The sequence below is a fragment of the Dipodomys merriami genome, unplaced genomic scaffold (assembly GCF_024711535.1).
Source record: "Dipodomys merriami isolate MVZ:Mamm:240054 unplaced genomic scaffold, mDipMer1.0.p SCAF_9, whole genome shotgun sequence".
NCBI lineage: Eukaryota > Metazoa > Chordata > Mammalia > Rodentia > Heteromyidae > Dipodomys > Dipodomys merriami.
The window spans coordinates 19,669,319-19,689,791 of record NW_027206512.1 but is presented as its reverse complement, the minus strand read 5'-3'; the positions used below and the strand labels follow the sequence as shown (position 1 = coordinate 19,689,791).

The window sequence follows — 20,473 nt, the reverse complement described above, 5'->3', positions numbered from 1 at the left end:
TCTGACAGTTACTATAAATATGCTCGCAGTAAACATTAGAATCACAGCAATAGATTTCATCTCACCTACTAATTCCCTGTATCTATCAAGGTGACCAAAGATTTTCGGTGTTTTTTTCTTTTCTTTTTTGGTTTTGGTGTTTTCTTCTTCAACATGTAAATCTTTATTAATGCGAGTGTTCAAAAACAAGCATCGATTGTAATGAGAGAGGTGAGAGAGGTGATGAGGACACGGGGAAGAAGCTTTTCTCTACTGGTAGTAGAGTTCCAGCCTCAGGCCATCATGGATTTCATAGTAGGCCAGAGACACACCGTCCTTGAAAATGGTGTACCATTTCTTCAGAACAACCTTGTTCCCCTGGGTGTCAGTTTGGGCAGCGATGAGCTCTTTCAGGTCTCCGATGGTGTCATCGGTGTTGCACTTAACGCAGACTTCCTTGCCCAGGAGGTTGTTGCAAACAACCTCCATCATCCTGTCAGGAACTTTCACCTGGAAACTCTGGAAACCTTCCCAATGAGCCACAAAGCCTCGTCTCTTGCCCAAATTTATAATCAGATCCCACAGCTTGGGGGCAGGGTGGAGTCTGACTTTCTTTGCCAGAGATAGGATTCTGTGCTATGTAAATGAGGATGGGTTTCTTTCTGCTTTCCCTTCATCCTTCCTTCCTCCCTTCCTCCTCCCTCCCTGGTTCCTGTTTGGTTCTCCCTGGTCCTTCCCTTGCCTATATAGTCTTGGATGAAGGAAGGAACGCCTTATGTTGAATAGGAGTGGAGAAAGTGGACATCCTTGTCAGGTTATTGGTTTAAGAAGGAATGACTTCAGTATTTCACCTGTGAATATGTGTTCTGGACACTTTGTGTAAACACACTTTCCTTTGTGGAGAAAGTTTCCTTGTAGTTTGAGCTTCACCAGAGCTTTATTGTCAAAGTTTACTGAATCTTATGAAAAGTCTTTTCTGCATCTCCCATATGCTCCTGGTTTCTTTAGGTTGATGTGTGGCAATTATTGATTCCCATACATTGAACAAGCCTGCATCCCTGGGATGAATCCTGTTTTCCTGGCATGTCTCAGTGTTTGTAGCTGATTTTGGTTGGCTAGTATCTCACTGGCCAGTTTTTTTTCTTTTTTTCTTTTCCTATTTTCTTCTTCAGCACCTTAATCTTTGTTAATGTGAGTTAAAAAAAAAAAAACAAGCATGTATAGTAATCCTAGAGGTGAGCCTGGGGGATGAGAAGAGGACACAAGAAGCAGTTAGTCTCTGCTGGTAGCATAGCTGTAGGCTCATTCCACCATGGATTTGCTAGCCATCCAGAAAATGGCCAGTCATCAATTCCCTTATCCCCTCTTAAAACTGGTCTTGGTGTTTCCTGGTCTGTACCATTGTGACACTATGACAAGCCACAAATTTTGTCCCAAAGTCACAGGCCAACATAGCGAGTGTTCATACCTGCAGTGACAGGGGTTTTGTTTAATTCACCTCTATGGTATTCATTTTCCCAGAACCCAGTGGATTCTGTGGCTAAAGGAAATTCTGAAGGAATATAACCTTCCTATTTGGGTGTTCTATTACCTGTATCTTTTCAATGTACATAGGACACTCTGAATAAAGCATTCCAAATGTTCAGTATGTTTTGTTGCTTCCTGACAGCTGTGTGGATATATATATATATATATATATGTAATATGTATTATATATAATATTTTTTTGTTGATTGTGGGCTTGAACTCTGGTTCTGGGCGCTGTCCTTGAGCTCTTCAGCTCAAGGTGAACATTCTACCACTTGAGCCACAGTGCCACTTCTGGTTTTCAGGTGGTTAATTGGAGACAAGAGTCTCATGGACTTTCCTGCTTAGGCTAGCTTTGAACCATGATCCTCAAAGCTCAGCCTCCTGAGTAGCTAGGATTAGAGGCATTAGCCACTGGCGTCGGGCCCTGTGCTGATGTTTTAAGACTACTTGCTCTGGAGGATATTATGTGGCAGAACTTGTGTGACCATTCTGCATTTCCTTTTCTGAGACAGGAGTATATTAGTTAGGTGTCTGTGCCTTCTCAATGACTAAAAATGAAACTGATAATGAAGAAGGGCTCACTGTCCAAGAAACATAGAATGCAGTACTGTGGCATCAGATTCTTGTCAAATAATAGAGTTAGCTTATAGGTTGACTGGTATGGAAAGAGAAGGTGTGGTCTACTTTTCTTCCTTACTGGCCAGTAGTAAACTGACTTAAGTGGCTTTGGGTTTGTGGAAATAGACAGCTGATTGGTTGTAATTTGGCTTCTAGTCTGTTTTCTATTGCACAGCAATTGTTGGCAACTCTGGCTTCTTCATCTAATCTAAAGGTCTTCTTCTAATTCTGGTTTTGCTCATTAGAGATTTAGGTTCCACCAGGCTCTCAGAGCCATTTAAGGCCAGGTCTAAGGGTTCTGTATCTGCATTTTGGAAACTATCTTGAATGAGATTTAGAAATGTCAAGGTTATAGGTCTTTATACCCATCAACAGGACTTTCCAGGAGTTGTAGTAGATGAGATCTTGCAAGCAGAAAGAGACACACCTGTATGGGGATTAGATGTCTACACCTGAAAGTGTCTTGCTAGATCTTCTAGAATGGAGGTGACTTTATTCACTTGCTCACATTCCATAACAGAATGACTCAAGTTGATTCACTGGTATGTTGTGTGCAAGAATATACACGCGGGATGAATAGGTCTTAGATGCTAAGTGAAACTGTGCTATCATTTGCCCTTATCTGTTTCTTTGTAAAAGTATGGAAAGTGGAGAATATACATCTGGATCAATAAAGTATTGCTTGGTATCTAGAGTTTCATTTTAGAAGATAGGGTTTCATTTTAAAATCAGTTTGGAGATTTCTGTGAAGGCAATTTTCTGGGTGGAAATTTTTCTGCCTAAGACCCTAAAGTTGTAGGTTGCTTCCTGTAGTATTTTAATTTTAACCAGCATGGTCCAAAATGCAAACTAGAACCTTTTGAATAAGGAATTAATTTTAAAGAGAAATAATTCCATGCCTGAGGTTCAGACCTCACTACTATCAACAGATCTTATATTCCAGAAATAGTACATGGTCTCTGAAACCTGATGTTCTGTGTGTTCAGGTACACTGTAGCTTCCATCCCTGCCACATTATTTTGCCTATTGGCTCATGCATGTTGGCTGATGCGAACAGGAAGAAACAATACAGTTGTCAGTGTTCAGGTACTTGTAGTGGGTCTTAGTATGTGACATGATAAAGCACATGTACTGTCAGATGCATATTCACTTTCTAAGAGTCCCTAGTCTCTTGACTTATCAAGGGTGCAGAATAGGTAACAATCCATTGACCATGGCCAGATGTCAATATACTTTGTCATCTGGGGAAATTTTCTACTCCATTGGGTTTGATCCTCCCCCCTCCTACCTCCCCCTGCCCTCAAAGCTAGAAGTATCACTGAATTACTTCATCCTACACATAAGTCCTTTATGGCTGCTCCCACCAGTGAGGAATGCCTTGGCATTGGAGGTAGGGTCTTCTGGTAGCATTTGGAGCATCATTTGGTCTCTCTTTTGATCTCAGAATAGTATTAGTGGTCTTTTCAGAGGCTTGTAAGCTCCTGTAGAATGAAGGACTGTAATTCAGGAATGTGTCTTATGTCTGTGTCCTTCTAATGACCTTAGGGTATTCATTTGATACTGAGGAAATGATGTAGCAAAATTGTGGTCCTTATTTAGTAGGGGAAAGGAAAGAAAGCAAGTTAGTCCTAGGCTATTGCAGGTATTGTTCAGTGCTTAGGTCTGCTAGAAGACCCCATGTTCCTTTATGGATTGTGGACTAGGGAATGAATGGCATCTGCCATTGTGAGAGGTTTCTTAGCCAAGTTGCAACAATTAGAAGTACTAAAGTTAGGATGTATTTGTAGGAGAAGTATAAACTCGAGTTTGGAGGTCTGACACCAATTCTAGTCTTTTGTGGATAAGCAGTCAGTTGTCTAGAACTACAACATCTATGTGAGTGAAAGCATGCTAGAGCTTAAGCAGGTCTGCTTGTTAGAAGGGTCTTGTCATAATGAAACTCTTGGGGTAGTTATGGGAGAACTGCCAATGAATCATTCCTGATGCTTCAGAGAGCTGGTAACAACCTGTGGCAAATCTGTGTTTTCTATACTTAGTCTTGATTGATCCAGTCCTGTGTTGCATAGGAGATTAAGAACTTAAGATATGTTATGTGCAGACTTTTTGGTAGAAGTGGGAGTATAACAATGCCCATTGTTTGGGGGGGGGGGAGAATCTATGTCTGGGACCATAAAGTGCTGCTCTGTATTCAGCTTTCTTGTTGAGCACTTCCCTCTCAAACTCAGGAGCTCCATCCATAATACAACTAATAGAATCAGTCTGAAAAGTTCCCATGAAGGCAAGTCTATACTTAAAAATACAACTTTCCTGTGGACTTTACCTGATGTGTTTCACCAGACTGGCCAAAATAAAACATTGGAGCTCATCTTTCTTGGTAGGAGAGATGATTTCAGTCTCTTCAGTGTGAAGGTAACCCCAAACAAAAGGCCTATCTGGTCACAGGTTTCATTTACCTTACAAAATATGTGTGGTCCTCTAAAGCTACCAGCACAACTATGTTTATTGCAGCATTATTTACCATAGCTAAGATATGCTAAGATGCCCCTCAGTAGATGAATGGATCAAGAAAATGTGGTATATATACACAATGGAATTCTATGCCTCCATCAGAAAGAATGACATTTCCCCATTTGTTAGGAAATGGAAAGGTTTGGAAAAAATTATATTAAGTGAAGTAAGCCAGGCCCAAAGAAGCATAGGGGCTGTTCTCAGTTCTGAGATACTAGAATCTCTGCAACATTCCCAGGAGTTTGGTAATATTGTAGTACATTGAGAGGAAGATAGCAGAAAATATCCCCTGCTCACTCCGCCAAATAGAACAGTACTCTGTGATCAGAGAGGGTAAATGAGTTATGCCTACTGAGGTTTCCTATGAGGTAGGTCAACTACTACCCTTGTAATGATGACTTGCTGCAGCTGTAGAGATGAAATGTCCAAGTATGCATCTCTTGGCCACTCTAGCCATTTGTGGAAAGAAGAAAGTCATCCTCGGGGAGTTTTTTATTTACTCTCCACTCAAGTAGAAAGTGGAGGAAGGAGGATGTTGCTCTGCAAAGCAGGCACCCTCAGAGCCTCAGATAGCCCAGCTTAAAGTTCTGAAGCCCAGGTGAGATTTCCTGGTAACCTGTGCTGGATGTGAATGCTAGGTGTGGGCTTCTGCTCTGAGCTGGACTCCTGCCATGGCAGTCCTGCAGGAAAGGTTGTAACCTTGAACTCTTTAGCCTCTCTAAACTCTGTGGTGGCTGAGGATTCTATCTGCTGAGGGCATTGCTACTACATTGGGGACAGAATTTCACTGCTGAAAATAAAGTGGGTGCTGTATCTGCTGTGTCAAAAACATGAGGGCTAAATCATGTAGTCTCCCACAGAATAAAAAATGTGTATGCACTTGACATATATCCTGTTGATTTTTCTGAAGAAAAGTTACTACCAGGGGGTTGCACCAGTAGAAGTAAATTGGATGGTTTATCTGGCCAAGGGATACGGGTGAGGTAGTTGTGTGAATTTTGAGGGAGAGTCAACCCCACTTTGGAGATTCCTGTCCCTTCTAGGCCAAGAACTTTATAGGCTTTTGGTCAGATAAGAGGATGAAAATTGTCTAGTAGCTTTTTTATAGATGAAAAGAGAAAAATCCCAATAGACATTAAAGGTGTGCAAGAGCTGTTTTTATTTTATTAACATAGTCAATTTTTGTGTACCTCCAATAAAAGATACAAAATCAACCTATGTGATGGTTCCATCTAACATCTGTTTAGACATTCCAATCCACCCATCTGCTTGTCCTCATACAGGTTGAAGGGGCCAGGCATGGGTTTTCTTAGTAAAGTAAGGAGCTGTATTCAAGGCAGTTATCTGAAGTACAGCCAATCTTTTCAATGCATGTAGGGAAAGAATGATTTTCATTTTCTGCTGGTATCTGGACAGGTCCAGTGAGCAGGAGGAGTCCAAAGGAAAAAACTGTATTTCTTTCAGAATTCATTTACTAGGATGTAAAAGTAACCTCTCTTCCATAGAAGGTGAGTGTGGTAATGATCTTGTAGAACCTACTGTGTGTTTCCAGCAGGCCCTCCCATCCACTGAGGGTCCCAAGAAATACAGTGGATGGGTGGTGGAGCCCCCATGAGAGGAGGAGTTGGTCCCACTGTGGGACCTGTGAGGCCCAAAACCTGGCCAAGGGCTTAGGGCAATGTCCAACCAGGCCACAGCTGAAGGACCATTTGGGGCAAATGGAAGTGTTTCTTCTGTCCCTTGAGGATGAGGAGGAGGACCAGGAGCAGAAGGAAGAGCTCCTGGCAGTCCGGGTCCATGCTCTACCTCCAAAGCAGAGCCCATGGTTGCAGCCTTCTCTTTGTCTTATCCTCTGGGTGCTTCTGGTCTTATCCAATTTACCAAGAGTCTGCAGCCATTGACATCACAGTTATGGAAGGATTTCCCAAGAGCCACTTGAGCAGCCTGCCTTGTGGCACACTGGATGAAAGTGCACTGCCATTTCCGCACAGCAGTGATGGTTCTCATCACTCCAACATGGTACAAGTGATTTCTTAGATCGGCCTCAGTAATGGAATCACCCAAACCACAACACAGTGTTGTGGAAGTCTTATTCTCTGGCCAGTGCAGACGAAGCTTGGTGAAGCTCTCTTTAGAAGCTTATGTGCTACAGGGTCATTGACTGCAGAATACCGATCTTGAATATTCTAGTCAGCAAGGGAATCATCTGTGTCAGGTCTTCATCCATAACATGAAAGACCGACGGGGTCCGAGGAAAGGTAAGTGCGGCCGCTCCCCCCCCCCAACCCATCCTGCCCACCTCCCTCGTCCCCAGCCTCCCTTAGCCCAGGAGACAATCAGACACAGCGGAGAATCAAGTCAAGCAGGAACTCAAACTCATTTATTAGCACACAGCAAGCACTTTTTACAGCAAGCACTTTTTAAGGCAAAAAAGACTGGGTGGTATGGCAGGGGAGGAAGAGGAACCAATCACTGTCAAGGTCGCACCATATCATGCTCCTAAGCTTCCGCAGGTTGGTTACACACTGAACGTAAAGCAAACCAGGCTCTGCCCACTCAACTCCCTCTCAGCGCCATCTTTGCATGCCAGGTGCTCCACACATCTGGATCTGTGGCTTCTCCTGCCTGAAGGGACACTCTTGTCCTCTCTTACAACATCCTTTAACCCAGAAGGAACAAATGTGGGGCTGGTTCCTTCTTCCTTGCTTTTCTATTTGGTTCTCTTTTGTCTTTCTCTGGCCTTAATGCCAGTAGAAAATCCCAATAGTATATTGAAGAGGAGTGATAAATGTAGACCTTCCGTATGTATGTAGTTGTCTCAGTACCCAGTAGTTTTCCAGGAAGTAGTCCTTACATAGAAATGAGTTGTCAAGAATTGATCAAGACAAACCCTTTGGCTGAACAATATAAAGAAAACGCAGGCCAGAAAGGAAGATGTTGATCAGCAATGTGGGCCCAGTAGGAGTTTACATTAATCCCATGTAGAATTCTGCAGCTGAGATTCCCTTTTAGGCCACCCTGAGTGAGAATGAGAGGTCTGGGCTTTGCTCTCATATAGACTCATCCGATGGACATCTTCCAGGATAGGCTGTAACTATGATGTCTTATTTTAAAGACATATTGTCAATTTTTTATTATTCATTTTCAAATAGAGAGCAACCATATAGGTAATACACATACAGGTAAACACAATGATTCATGACCATAGTCAAATCCCTTTGATGGATTTTGTCTTTTTTTTTTTTTTTTTCCAGGTCTGAGGACCTAACCCAGGGCCTTGTGTGCGCTGGGCGGGCGGGCGCCTTTCTGCTGGGCTAAACCCCCAGCCCCCCTCTGATGGATTTTTGAAGTTCCAGAGTCTACAGTTTAAAAGTATTCTTAACACAGTATTTTCAATGCAAGGGATCATAGAGCACTGAAAGATGAGAAGCAACATGGCTTTAGAAGCACTGTAACCCTCACTATATATACATGATGAACTTCTGTTTATTTCCAAAGAAACAACATTGAAGTAATACTAATTTACCTACTCAAGAATTAGCTTGTATGAAAATATACAATATCCATTACAGAATCAAAGGCTAATATTAACAAACAGATTTAAGCCACAGTATTTGCTGATACAGATGGACAACATCCCTGTGCAGCATAAAGCATCCCACCAAGTTGTAGGAAAAAGTGCAATGGCCTTCGTTTCTATGTTCACAATCAAGTCTCTAAAATGAATCCCAGTCTCTAGATGAAGGTATGCCCTGCTTCTGTATCCAGCTTTTCAGAGAAGGAGGAACCAAATAGTTCAGAATCTCAAGTGGGATTTATGCTTCCTCATATACACATCCAATGCTTCCCAGAACTGCAAGAACACTACTCTGTCCCGATGCCGTTTGTGAGAGCTGACTTCTAATACTGTCACATCCCACTTCTGGACATTGGGATCTAGACAAACTTCCTCATACTTGAGGTGGAAGGCTTTAATTTTAGCAAATATGCCAACTGGTGATCCATCAGGCATAAGCCCTGGCCAGCCTTTAAATTGCCAAGCAGGACCTTGAACAAACACTGCCACAACCTGATCCCAGTCTTGAGGCCCAAGTTTAAGGGGCTGGTCGACCACTTTATAAGGTACTGTGAGCCAGACTGCAGCACCCTCTGCCCCCATCTGACCTTTTGTCCTGTGTAGCAGGGTTTGATTCTGTGGTTTACAACCTTGTTTCTTCTTTTCAAGCGGTGGGACAAATTTTGAATCCTGCAGAAGGTCTTTCACATTCAGCATGGTTATTAAAGAAGTGGTCGTTGCAGGTACTATGATAATGGGTGTCTGTGATGCTTTCTTCTGATTGGGGGGAAGTCTTGCTGGAGAAATGGGTCTTGGCACAGGCTGGGCTGCTGGAGTGTGAGCCTTAGGAGCAGATACTTCTTCCCTTACAGACTTCAGTGTCCTGCCATGGTAGGTGTCTCTCGTGTTAATTGTAAAGCCTTCAATTTCTTCTTTCCCTTTGAATCTTTCCTGGTCATATCTGTTGTAGGCTAGTGGCATAGGCCGCTTAGTATGCAAGGTAGGATCCACAGGTGCTGCCAGTGGAGCTGGTCGCTGATCAGGTGCCTGCCTTTCTTCTCTGGCTTCTACAGACTGAAGAATTGCAAAAATATTGGAAAAGTCCATTCTTGTGCTCTGCAAGATAGTTGTCCGTGTCCTCCCCACCTTCTCTCTGCTGACAATATCTTGGGTCGCGTCCCCTTCACCATGTACAGAACTTCTGTATTTCTGGTTCCAGGGAGTCATATCATGGAGATCAGTCTTGATAGTTGCTCTTCTCTTAGCCATGATTTTGGCTTTGATGGAGGCAATCTTTTCCACTGTCATTGCTTCGGATAAAGCCCTGATCTGTTCAGTCTTCACAATTCCTTCTTTATGGCCCTGCAACAGAGCAGCCAGTCTCCCTTTTGCCAGGCACATGGCCTCTTCCTCCTCAATTCGTGGTTTCTTTGCTTCTGGTGGAACTTCCTGTGAAGCTCGTTTGACTTGAGTGGATCTCTGCAGACCTATTTCCAGGGGCACACTTGGGTCTATACTTGCCGATGTTGGCGCTTCACCATTGAGATAGCCGAGGAGATCTTTTCGGTCAGGTCTTCGAACCGCAGGGATATTTTCCGAGACTGCACGTCGAACGTAAAGTGGATGAGCAAGGTGCACATTATCAAGCAGAAATAAGATGGATTCCAATGTGTAGTATTCTCTGGGCTGGTCTTCCTTTCCGGGCCTCCAAACCATGTAGTTGGTCTTCACATTCTTGGGCCAGGAGAACTCGCCAAAGATCACCTCATCTCCGTTCACTACAATCTCCTTCTTCTGGATATTGTACTGTCTCAGGACGCTGAGCACGTCAGCCATCTTTCCCCTGGAGCCACAACGGGGTCCTGGCACTGGTTGAGAATCTGAAGGCGACTTTCTTCCGCAGACAGACCGCGCAAACCACCTGAGTGATCCAGATCCTTGCTGGTGCTTTTGCGTGGAATCTCCTGGAAGCTTCCTCCAAAGATAGCACAATCTGTGTGGAGTGCTGGCTTTTATAGAGATGGAAGAGCTTGGGTGCAGGGTGGAGTCTGAGACATATGCAAATTTGCATCCCACCCTATTAGGTACTGTGGTTTTCAATGTTCTCAGTGTATTTGGAATCAGGAATCCTTGGAGTATATTGAAGAGGATTACAGAAGTGGACTCCCTTGTCTTGTTTCTGCTTTTAGAACAAGTTGTTTTCGTTTTTCCCTGGAAGTTTTTTTGCATTGGAAGTTTGTCATAAGCAGCCATGATTATGTGGATGAAGTTCTGAGTACTCCTAAATTCTCAGAGCTTTTGACATCAAAGGAAATTGGATCTTGTCTTGTTTTCTGTCTTTGTTGCTTTTTAATGGGTGGCAATTATTGGTTTAAACATGTTCAACTAATCTTGGGTTCCTGGGATGAATCCTGTTTAATTGTAGAGTTCATCAATTTCATTTTTATAAGTTGAATTGGGTGGGATATTGTTTCACGGAGAAGCTGTGTTTTCCTGTTCATTAATGAGATAGGTCTGCCGATCTTTTTGAGTTTGTTTTCTCAATGTGGGTCCATGGGGTATAGCTACCATGAGCAAAGATGTGGGTAATGGAATGGGAAGACAGAGCTTGGGAGTTAACCAAAATCCATTTCAAACAACATCCTCTGTTCAGTAGGTTTCATGGATGCCCACAGGACTGGGATTCTCAGCTGTGAGTGTCGCCATCACATGCATTTGCATGGGTAATAACGAATGTCTTCCTTGATTTTGTGGAAGGTGAAGACTTAGAAATGTAGACATTTATAGCTGTTGACATGTCCCTGCCTGCCTGTGGATACAGATTTAGAAATAGAAAATTGACCTGTCCAGGTGAAGGCCCTTTGCAGATCGTAGTGGGCAGAGTGTGGCCCCAATGCAGTCCCTAAATGGTGGCTAGGTAGGGCTGGAGCAGTTCCTGGAATGTGGGTTGGGCAGACTAGGTGGGGCCAGCTAAAGTGTTGGTAGGAAACCCACAAGGCATTCTTTTTAATAATGATAGAAAAGGGTAGCCACAGGATATCATGAGTCTCCATAAATAGAAAGGACTTGACCACCTGATCAGGACTTTGGACAGCCCACCTGATCTGGTGTATATGTAAATAATGCCTACTTGTGTGTAACCACCTTGTATCAAACCTGAGAATTCTGCTTCTTCAGGTTTTGAACTTCTTTCTGGATCTAGCCTGACTTGGGTCATCAGCAATAAACTCCTTTACCCTCTCTAAAAATTAGTCTTGATCATTGTTGGTTTGTGCTGCTGTAACAGTTTGACAAGCCACAAATGGAGGCCCAAGCAGCAAACCAATAACCCCAAGGTGAGCACCTGTAGCGGCAGGGGTTTAGTTGAATCCTTCCCTGTTTTATTCTATTTCCCAGAACTCAGGGGTTTTGGGGGCTCTAGCAATTTTCCATAGAATGCATACTTTGTGATTGGGTCATGATTTGTTTCTGTGTAACATTTCCAAAATTTGAGTAATGTTGAAGCAGGTTGAGAGGTAGGCAACAGGAAATAGATCCTCTGGCTATTCCTCCAAAGTGAGAAACATGGGGTGATCTGAGATGGTATGGGTGTTAGCTATATTGAGGAAGTATGTTAAGTAGATCACGTGCTACCTTTGTGTTGTTTCTGCACTGCAGTTGCTCAGGAGCAATGTCCAGAGTGGGTTTCTTGGCCATGTTTCTGGAATATACATCCTCTTGGAGCATTCAACTCCCTGCTCAAGTTCTTATATCCTTCTAGTTTGTCAACATTTTGTTTTGTTTTTAATTTTTCTTCTTTGGCATCTAAGTCTTTATTACTTTGAATTTTACAAGCAAGCATCCATAGCAATGGAAGAAGTGCTGTGTGTGTGGGGAGGTGTGGTTATTTGTAGAGGACAGGAGAAGAAATTTTTCCCTAGTGGTAGTAAAGTTCCAGATTTCATAGTAACCCCAGGGTCTTTTGTTCCTTCAAAATGGCCTTACCATTTCATCAGAACCATCTCGTTCTAAAAGATGCCATTTGGGGCAGTGATGAGTTTTTCAGGTCTGCAATGGTGTCCTCAGTGTTGTACTTAATGCATAATTTCTTTGAAGGTTCAAGGTTGAAGGTTCCACTACCTGCTATGTCTTGCCCAAATTTTCCATCAAACTAAGAGCTTGTGAGCAGGGTGAAGTCTGAATAGGATTGTCTTATGCAAATGTATAGTTTTCCTTTTTCTTCTTTCCCTACTTGGTTTTCAGTTGTCTATCTCTTGTCTTAATGCTGTTGGAATAAGGAATCTCAGTAGTATATTGAAGAGAAGTAGAGAAAATGGACATGCATTTCTTGTTCATGATTTTAGAAAAAGTGGTTTTAGGTTTTCATCATGGAGAGTATGTTTACAGGAAGTGTCTTATTAACAAACTTTCTAGTGTGGAGGAAAGTCTTCAGTGTTCCTAACTTTTCCAGAGCTTTGAACATAAAGGATTCTGACTTCCTTAACCAGTGATAGGATTCTGCCCTTTGCAAATAAGGGTGGGTTTCGGTCTTGCTTCTGTCCCTCCCTGTCTCCCTCCCTTTGTCTTTGCATCCCTCCCTCCCTCCTTTCTTTCCTTACTTTCTTTTCTCCCTTCCTCCCTTCTTAATGTTTGGTTGACCCAGGTGTTTCTCTTGCCTCTGTAGGCTTAGAGGAAGGAAGAACAGCTCTATGTTGAAAAGGCATGGAGAAAGTGGACATCCTTGTCAGGTTCTGGGTTGTAAAAGTAATGACTTGAGGTTTTCATCCTTGAGTATGTTTAGTGGAAGTTGCCCACCTGGAGAAAGTTTTCATGTATTCCTAGCCTTCCAAAGCTTTGAATATCAAAGCATCCTGAATCCTTCTAAACACCTTTTCTGCCTCTACCGCAAAGGTCCTGCATTTCTTGTCTGTACTTCATCTCTGTGTGGCAATGATTGGTTTATAGAGGCTGCACTATCCTTGTATGCCTAGCATGAATCCTATTTGCCTAGTGTGTCTCTGTTTTCAATGAGTTCAATTCAGTTGGCTAGTAATTCCCTGAGAGACCTGGCACTGATGTTCATAAAAGAGAGAGATCATCCGATCTTTTTAGGGATGTCTGTGAATGTGCATACTCAGGGTATTGTTTCCATGACAAAGATCTGGAAGTGCATAGGGAAGACAGATCTTGGGAGGGAGTCAACGAAAGTTGATCTTGGGCAACATCCTGTGCTCTGTAGGCTTCTTGGATGCACACAGTACTCAGATTCTCAGCTTAGAGTGGAGCATTCCATGTGTTTATATCAGGACTAGAAAATGTCTAGTTTGCTTTGTTAGAAGGTGATGATGTAGGTACTTGGCATGCATAACTGCCCATGAATGCACTGAACACTACAAATACAGGTATGGAAGTATAAACTTGAGTCCTCTAGCAAGAGGCACTTTCTAGCCCACATTTTCTTGAATGGGGGCTGGTGGGGTTGACCTGTTTGTGGTATGTGTGTTGGGCAGCCTAGGTGGCGCCATCTGCATTGCTACTGGGAAGGCCACCAGGCAATGCTTTCAGGAGTAGGTAATGCACAAAGAACAGAAACAGGATGTCCTGAAGCTGCACAATAAACCTGGTCAGAAGTAGATGTCAGCCCATCTGACTTTTTCATGTCTGATTAATGCCTGTTTTATGTGTGCCCCATTTGTATGAAACACAAGAGATTCTTCAGGTCCCTGGCCAGTCAATCTTCTTTCTAGTTAAAGCATGGTTCAGGTAGCCAGCCATCACTTCCTTTATCCTTGGTGAAAATAGTCCTTTGCCTGCTAGTAGTCAGTGAGCTCATGGGACTAGAAGCCACAGATAAGAGTCACAAAGCAACAAACCAATCGCCTGAGGCTGAGCTGCTGTGGTGGCAGGGGTTTAGTTCCATCCTGCCATCCTGTTGTATTGTCTTGTCTACAACTCCTTGGCTTCTATGGCTTAATCCAATTTGGACAGAATGTATTACTGGATGGTTTCCTGTGAATTTGTTTCTCTGTAACATTCCCAAGACCTTGGCAATGTTGAGTCAGGATGAGAGGTACACAGCAGAAAATGTACCCTCTGGTTCCCCCTCTAGACTAAAGAGCATCTTGTGCTCTGCTAGATTTTTAGTGTTACATTTTTTGAAAGGGCTGTGTTAGGTTGGTCATCAGCCTCCTTTGTATATCATTACTCTGCTGCATCTGTGCCGCTGAACTATGCAGGAGTGCCTTTCCATGCCACTTAGGCCCTGTGTATATGGAAGCAAGGCCTAGTCTGGTCACTTTCATCTCCCCCAGTCAATTTCTGTGTCCACTTATGTGGCCAAAGCGTTTTGGTGTTATTTCTTTAATGTTTTCATTTGATGTTTTGCTTTTCAGCATCTAAATCTTTCTCCATGAGCATTTCAAAAACAAGCATCCATAATAATGGGAGAGGTAAGGTGGGGATTGACAAGAGGACATGGTAGGGAGTAAAGTTCCAGGCTCATTCCATTATGGATTTTGTGGTCAGCCAAAGACACATTGACCCTGAAAATGGTGTACCACTGCTTCAGAACACTCTTGTTCCAACAGGTACCAGTTTGGGCAGTGATGAGCTTTTTCAGGTCCCTGATGGTGTCATTGGTGCTGCACTTAACCTGGACTTTCTCATCCAGGTGTTCATTGCAAACGTCCTCAATCATCCTTTCAGGACCTTTCACCTGGAATCTCTGGAAACCTTCTTCTCAATAAGCCACGATACCTCAGCTCTTGCACAAATTTATAAGCAGATCCAGGAGCCTGGGGGCAGGGTGGAGTCTGACTTCCCTTGCCAGAGATAGGGTTCTGTCCTATGCACCATAGGATGGGTTTCCTTTGGACCTCTCTCCTTCCCTCCCTACCTTCTTCTCTCTCTGGTGCCCTCCCTTCCACTCTCCCTGCCTTCCCTGCCTATCCTCCCTTTCTTCCCTCCTACCTCCTTTGCTTCCTTTCTAATTCTCTCCATTCCTCTGTATTTGCTTCTCCTTTGTGTACCTCTTGTCTTGAGGATCTCCAGGTGGTACCTTCAGAGGGTAGTTACTGTGAAGAAGATCTTGATGGAACAAGTGCCAGTATGAGCCGAGTAAACCCTTTGGTCTCTGATGTTGTCCTCAGTGTGGTACTTCAAGCTGCCCTTCTTCCCCATGTGGTCCTTACAAGCAAATGAGCTGGGTGGTCCTGCTGGGACCCTTCACCTGTGATCTCCACAACTTTCTATCCAAGGGCAGACCACCTCTTTTCTCTTGTGCATACTTTTAGGTAGATCTAAGAGCCTGTGGGCAGAGCAGCGTCTCAGATCCTTTCATTCTAGAGTGGATTAGATTGTATGCAAAGGAGCACAGTGGCCTTTCTTCCTTCCCTCCCTACCTGGTTCTCCTTTGTCTTCTTCTGGCCTTAATGCTAGCTCTAGCAGTAAGGAATCCCAGTAGCTTATTGATGGGGAGTGGAGGGAGTGGACACACTTGTCTTGTTCCTGCATTTAGAAGCAACGGCTTTAGGAGTTCATCCTGGAATATGTTCACTGCAAGGATGTCCTAGCCAGACTGCATTATGTGCAGGAAGGTTCCACATATTCTTGGCTTCCCCACAGCCTTCCCCCTCCTAGGATGCTGGATCTATTGACAGGCTTCATCTGCATCTTCCAACATGAGCCAGTGGTGTGTTCCCTGTCTTTATGTCTGTTCACGTGTGACATTGACTGATTTACATATATTGAACTAGCCTGGCATACTAGGATGAATCCTAGGTGATCCCAGTGTATGATGTTTTAGGTTCGTTGTATTCATTTCCCAGTTTCTCAGTGAGCCACTCGGATTTACGCTCACTAAAGTGTCAGGTTGGCAACTGTGAGTACTTGGGGTTTAACTACCCAGGAGAAAAGATGCAGGAAAGGAAAGATGGAGCCTGAGAGGAAGTCACTGAAAGTGGACTTGTAAGGGACATCTGTATGGATTGTGGGAAGCCCACAAAGCATTGTTTTCAATAGGAATCCAAAAGAGTCGAGAGAACTAAAACACAGTTAGAACCTCCTCAGCTCACCTCACTTTTCCTTCTTGGATTAATGGCTATTTTGTGTGTTACCTTGCTTGCAAAAGATGCAGTTTGTGTTCTTTTGTGATTGAACCTCCTATCTGGCCCTAGCCTGGTTCTGGTCGTTGGCAATAAATTTCTTTTTGCTCTAAAAAAATTGGTCTTGATCTTTGCTGGTCTCCCCTGGTGTTAACAGTATGAGAAGCCACAAAGGGGGCCTAAAGCATCACCTCCATATCCCAAAGGCTAACACCTGCAGGGCCAGTTGTGTAGTATATGCAATTTGAGGCAGAATATGTACTTGCTGGTAGTGAGAACCCAGTTGTAGATATAACGTAAAAGGAAGCCATGCCAGGAGCCAGTGGTTGTAGCCTCTAATACTGCCTACTCAGGAAGCTGAAAAATTGAGGATCATGTTTCAACGCCCGGCTGGGCAGGAATGTCTTTGAGATTCTTCTTTTCATTTAACCACCAGAAATCTTCAAGTGGTGCTGTGGATCAAGGAGTAGAGTGCTAGCCTTGAGATGAAGAGCTCAGGAATAGTGTCCATGCCCAGAGTTCAAACCGCACAACTGACAACTGTCCAAAAACTGCAGCCATATTACCCTTTAGTTGTAGTCAGCAGAATGCTGACTGCACATTCTTGATCGCAGCTGTTGATGTGCTCTCTTTAATGTCCAGCATCTATAGAGTTCCTTAGGCTCCTAGTGACTACTGATGACCAGTAGCTGAATAAAACCCCCACTCCTAATGGCACTAGGGTGTGACCTCTTGACAGGATTTAACAGGGCTAACAGCAAAATTATCTTATGTATATCAGCTTGGCTGCCTAGGAAACTGGTAGCTATGTCTGTTTTTTGTCTTTATACATGCTGCCCTATTCCAACTGGGGCTGTTCTCAGTTCTGAGATACTATCGTCTAATACAGGTGAGTCGCTAGCCAGGTAATAAAGACTGCTTTTGCACTGGTGACCTTACTTCTGTGGATTTCTTGATTCCGAGTCTATTTCAGTTGCCTGGGGAAATAGAATCTCTGCAACATTCCCAGGAGTTTGGTAATATTGTAGTACATTGAGAGGAAGATAGCAGAAAATATCCCCTGCTCACTCCGCCAAATAGAACAGTACTCTGTGATCAGAGAGGGTAAATGAGTTATGCCTACTGAGGTTTCCTATGAGGTAGGTCAACTACTACCCTTGTAATGATGACTTGCTGCAGCTGTAGAGATGAAATGTCCAGGTATGCATCTCTTGGCCACTCTAGCCATTTGTGGAAAGAAGAAAGTCATCCTCGGGGAGTTTTTTATTTACTCTCCACTCAAGTAGGAAGTGGAGAAAGGAGGATGTTGCTCTGTAAAGCAGGCACCCTCAGAGCCTCAGATAGCCCAGCTTAAAGTTCTGAAGCCCAGGTGAGATTTCCTGGTAACCTGTGCTGGATGTGAATGCTAGGTGTGGGCTTCTGCTCTGAGCTGGACTCCTGCCATGGCAGTCCTGCAGGAAAGGTTGTAACCTTGAACTCTTTAGCCTCTCTAAACTCTGTGGTGGCTGAGGATTCTATCTGCTGAGGGCATTGCTACTACATTGGGGACAGAATTTCACTGCTGAAAATAAAGTGGGTGCTGTATCTGCTGTGTCAAAAACATGAGGGCTAAATCATGTAGTCTCCCACAGAATAAAAAATGTGTATGCACTTGACATATATCCTGTTGATTTTTCTGAAGAAAAGTTACTACCAGGGGGTTGCACCAGTAGAAGTAAATTGGATGGTTTATCTGGCCAAGGGATACGGGTGAGGTAGTTGTGTGAATTTTGAGGGAGAGTCAACCCCACTTTGGAGATTCCTGTCCCTTCTAGGCCAAGAACTTTATAGGCTTTTGGTCAGATAAGAGGATGAAAATTGTCTAGTAGCTTTTTTATAGATGAAAAGAGAAAAATCCCAATAGACATTAAAGGTGTGCAAGAGCTGTTTTTATTTTATTAACATAGTCAATTTTTGTGTACCTCCAATAAAAGATACAAAATCAACCTATGTGATGGTTCCATCTAACATCTGTTTAGACATTCCAATCCACCCATCTGCTTGTCCTCATACAGGTTGAAGGGGCCAGGCATGGGTTTTCTTAGTAAAGTAAGGAGCTGTATTCAAGGCAGTTATCTGAAGTACAGCCAATCTTTTCAATGCATGTAGGGAAAGAATGATTTTCATTTTCTGCTGGTATCTGGACAGGTCCAGTGAGCAGGAGGAGTCCAAAGGAAAAAACTGTATTTCTTTCAGAATTCATTTACTAGGATGTAAAAGTAACCTCTCTTCCATAGAAGGTGAGTGTGGTAATGATCTTGTAGAACCTACTGTGTGTTTCCAGCAGGCCCTCCCATCCACTGAGGGTCCCAAGAAATACAGTGGATGGGTGGTGGAGCCCCCATGAGAGGAGGAGTTGGTCCCACTGTGGGACCTGTGAGGCCCAAAACCTGGCCAAGGGCTTAGGGCAATGTCCAACCAGGCCACAGCTGAAGGACCATTTGGGGCAAATGGAAGTGTTTCTTCTGTCCCTTGAGGATGAGGAGGAGGACCAGGAGCAGAAGGAAGAGCTCCTGGCAGTCCGGGTCCATGCTCTACCTCCAAAGCAGAGCCCATGGTTGCAGCCTTCTCTTTGTCTTATCCTCTGGGTGCTTCTGGTCTTATCCAATTTACCAAGAGTCTGCAGCCATTGACATCACAGTTATGGAAGGATTTCCCAAGAGCCACTTGAGCAGCCTGCCTTGTGGCACACTGGATGAAAGTGCACTGCCATTTCCGCACAGCAGTGATGGTTCTCATCACTCCAACATGGTACAAGTGATTTCTTAGATCGGCCTCAGTAATGGAATCACCCAAACCACAACACAGTGTTGTGGAAGTCTTATTCTCTGGCCAGTGCAGACGAAGCTTGGTGAAGCTCTCTTTAGAAGCTTATGTGCTACAGGGTCATTGACTGCAGAATACCGATCTTGAATATTCTAGTCAGCAAGGGAATCATCTGTGTCAGGTCTTCATCCATCACATGAAAGACCGACGGGGTCCGAGGAAAGGTAACTGCGGCCGTCCCCCCCCCTCCTGCCCCCCTCCCCGGTCCCCAGCCTCCCTTAGCCCAGGAGACAATCAGACACAGCGGAGAATCAAGTCAAGCAGGAACTCAAACTCATTTATTAGCACACAGCAAGCACTTTTTACAGCAAGCACTTTTTAAGGCAAAAAAAGACTGGGTGTTATGGCAGGGGAGGAAGAGGAACCAATCACTGTCAAGGTCGCACATTATCATGCTCCTAAGCTTCCGCAGGTTGGTTACGCACTGAACATAAAGCAAACCAGGCTCTGCCCACTCAACTCCCTCTCAGCGCCATCTTTGCATGCCAGGTGCTCCACACATCTGGATCTGTGGCTTCTCCTGCCTGAAGGGACACTCTTGTCCTCTCTTACAACATCCTTTAACCCAGAAGGAGCAAATGTGGGGCTGGTTCCTTCTTCCTTGCTTTTCTATTTGGTTCTCTTTTGTCTTTCTCTGGCCTTAATGCCAGTAGAAAATCCCAATAGTATATTGCAGAGGAGTGATAAATGTAGACCTTCCGTATGTATGTAGTTGTCTCAGTACCCAGTAGTTTTCCACGAAGCAGTCCTTACATAGAAATGAGTTATCAAGAATTGATCAAGACAAACCCTTTGGCTGAACAATATAAAGAAAACGCAGGCCAGAAAGGAAGATGTTGATCAGCAATGTGGGCCCAGTAGGAGTTTACATTAATCCCATGTAGAATTCTGCAGCTGAGATTCCCTTTTAGGCCACCCTGAGTGAGAATGAGAGGTCTGGGCTTTGCTCTCATATAGACTCATCCGATGGACATCTTCCAGGATAGGCTGTGACTATGATGTCTTATTTTAAAGACATATTGTCAATTTTTTATTATTCATTATCAAATAGAGAGCAACCATATAGGTAATACACATACAGGTAAACACAATGATTCATGACCATAGTCAAATCCCTTTGATGGATTTTGTCTTTTTTTTTTTTTTTTCCAGGGCTGAGGACCTAACCCAGGGCCTTGTGCGCGCTGGGCGGGCGAGCGCCTTTCTGCTGGGCTAAACCCCCAGCCCCCCTCTGATGGATTTTTGAAGTTCCAGAGTCTACAGTTTAAAAGTATTCTTAACACAGTATTTTCAATGCAAGGGATCATAGAGCACTGAAAGATGAGAAGCAACATGG

General features: G+C 43.8%; 3 pseudogenes; all 3 read right to left on the bottom strand.

Annotated features, from left to right (window-relative positions):
- Positions 1 to 2,330: 2,330 nt before the first annotated feature.
- Positions 2,331 to 8,071, bottom strand: LOC138820961 (pre-mRNA-splicing factor RBM22-like; annotated as a pseudogene).
- Positions 8,072 to 8,431: 360 nt separating this feature from the next.
- Positions 8,432 to 10,027, bottom strand: LOC138820824 (parafibromin pseudogene; annotated as a pseudogene).
- An 8,551-nt stretch (positions 10,028 to 18,578) lies between these two features.
- LOC138820960 (pre-mRNA-splicing factor RBM22 pseudogene) lies at positions 18,579 to 20,471 on the bottom strand (annotated as a pseudogene).
- Between the last annotated feature and the right edge of the window lie 2 nt (positions 20,472 to 20,473).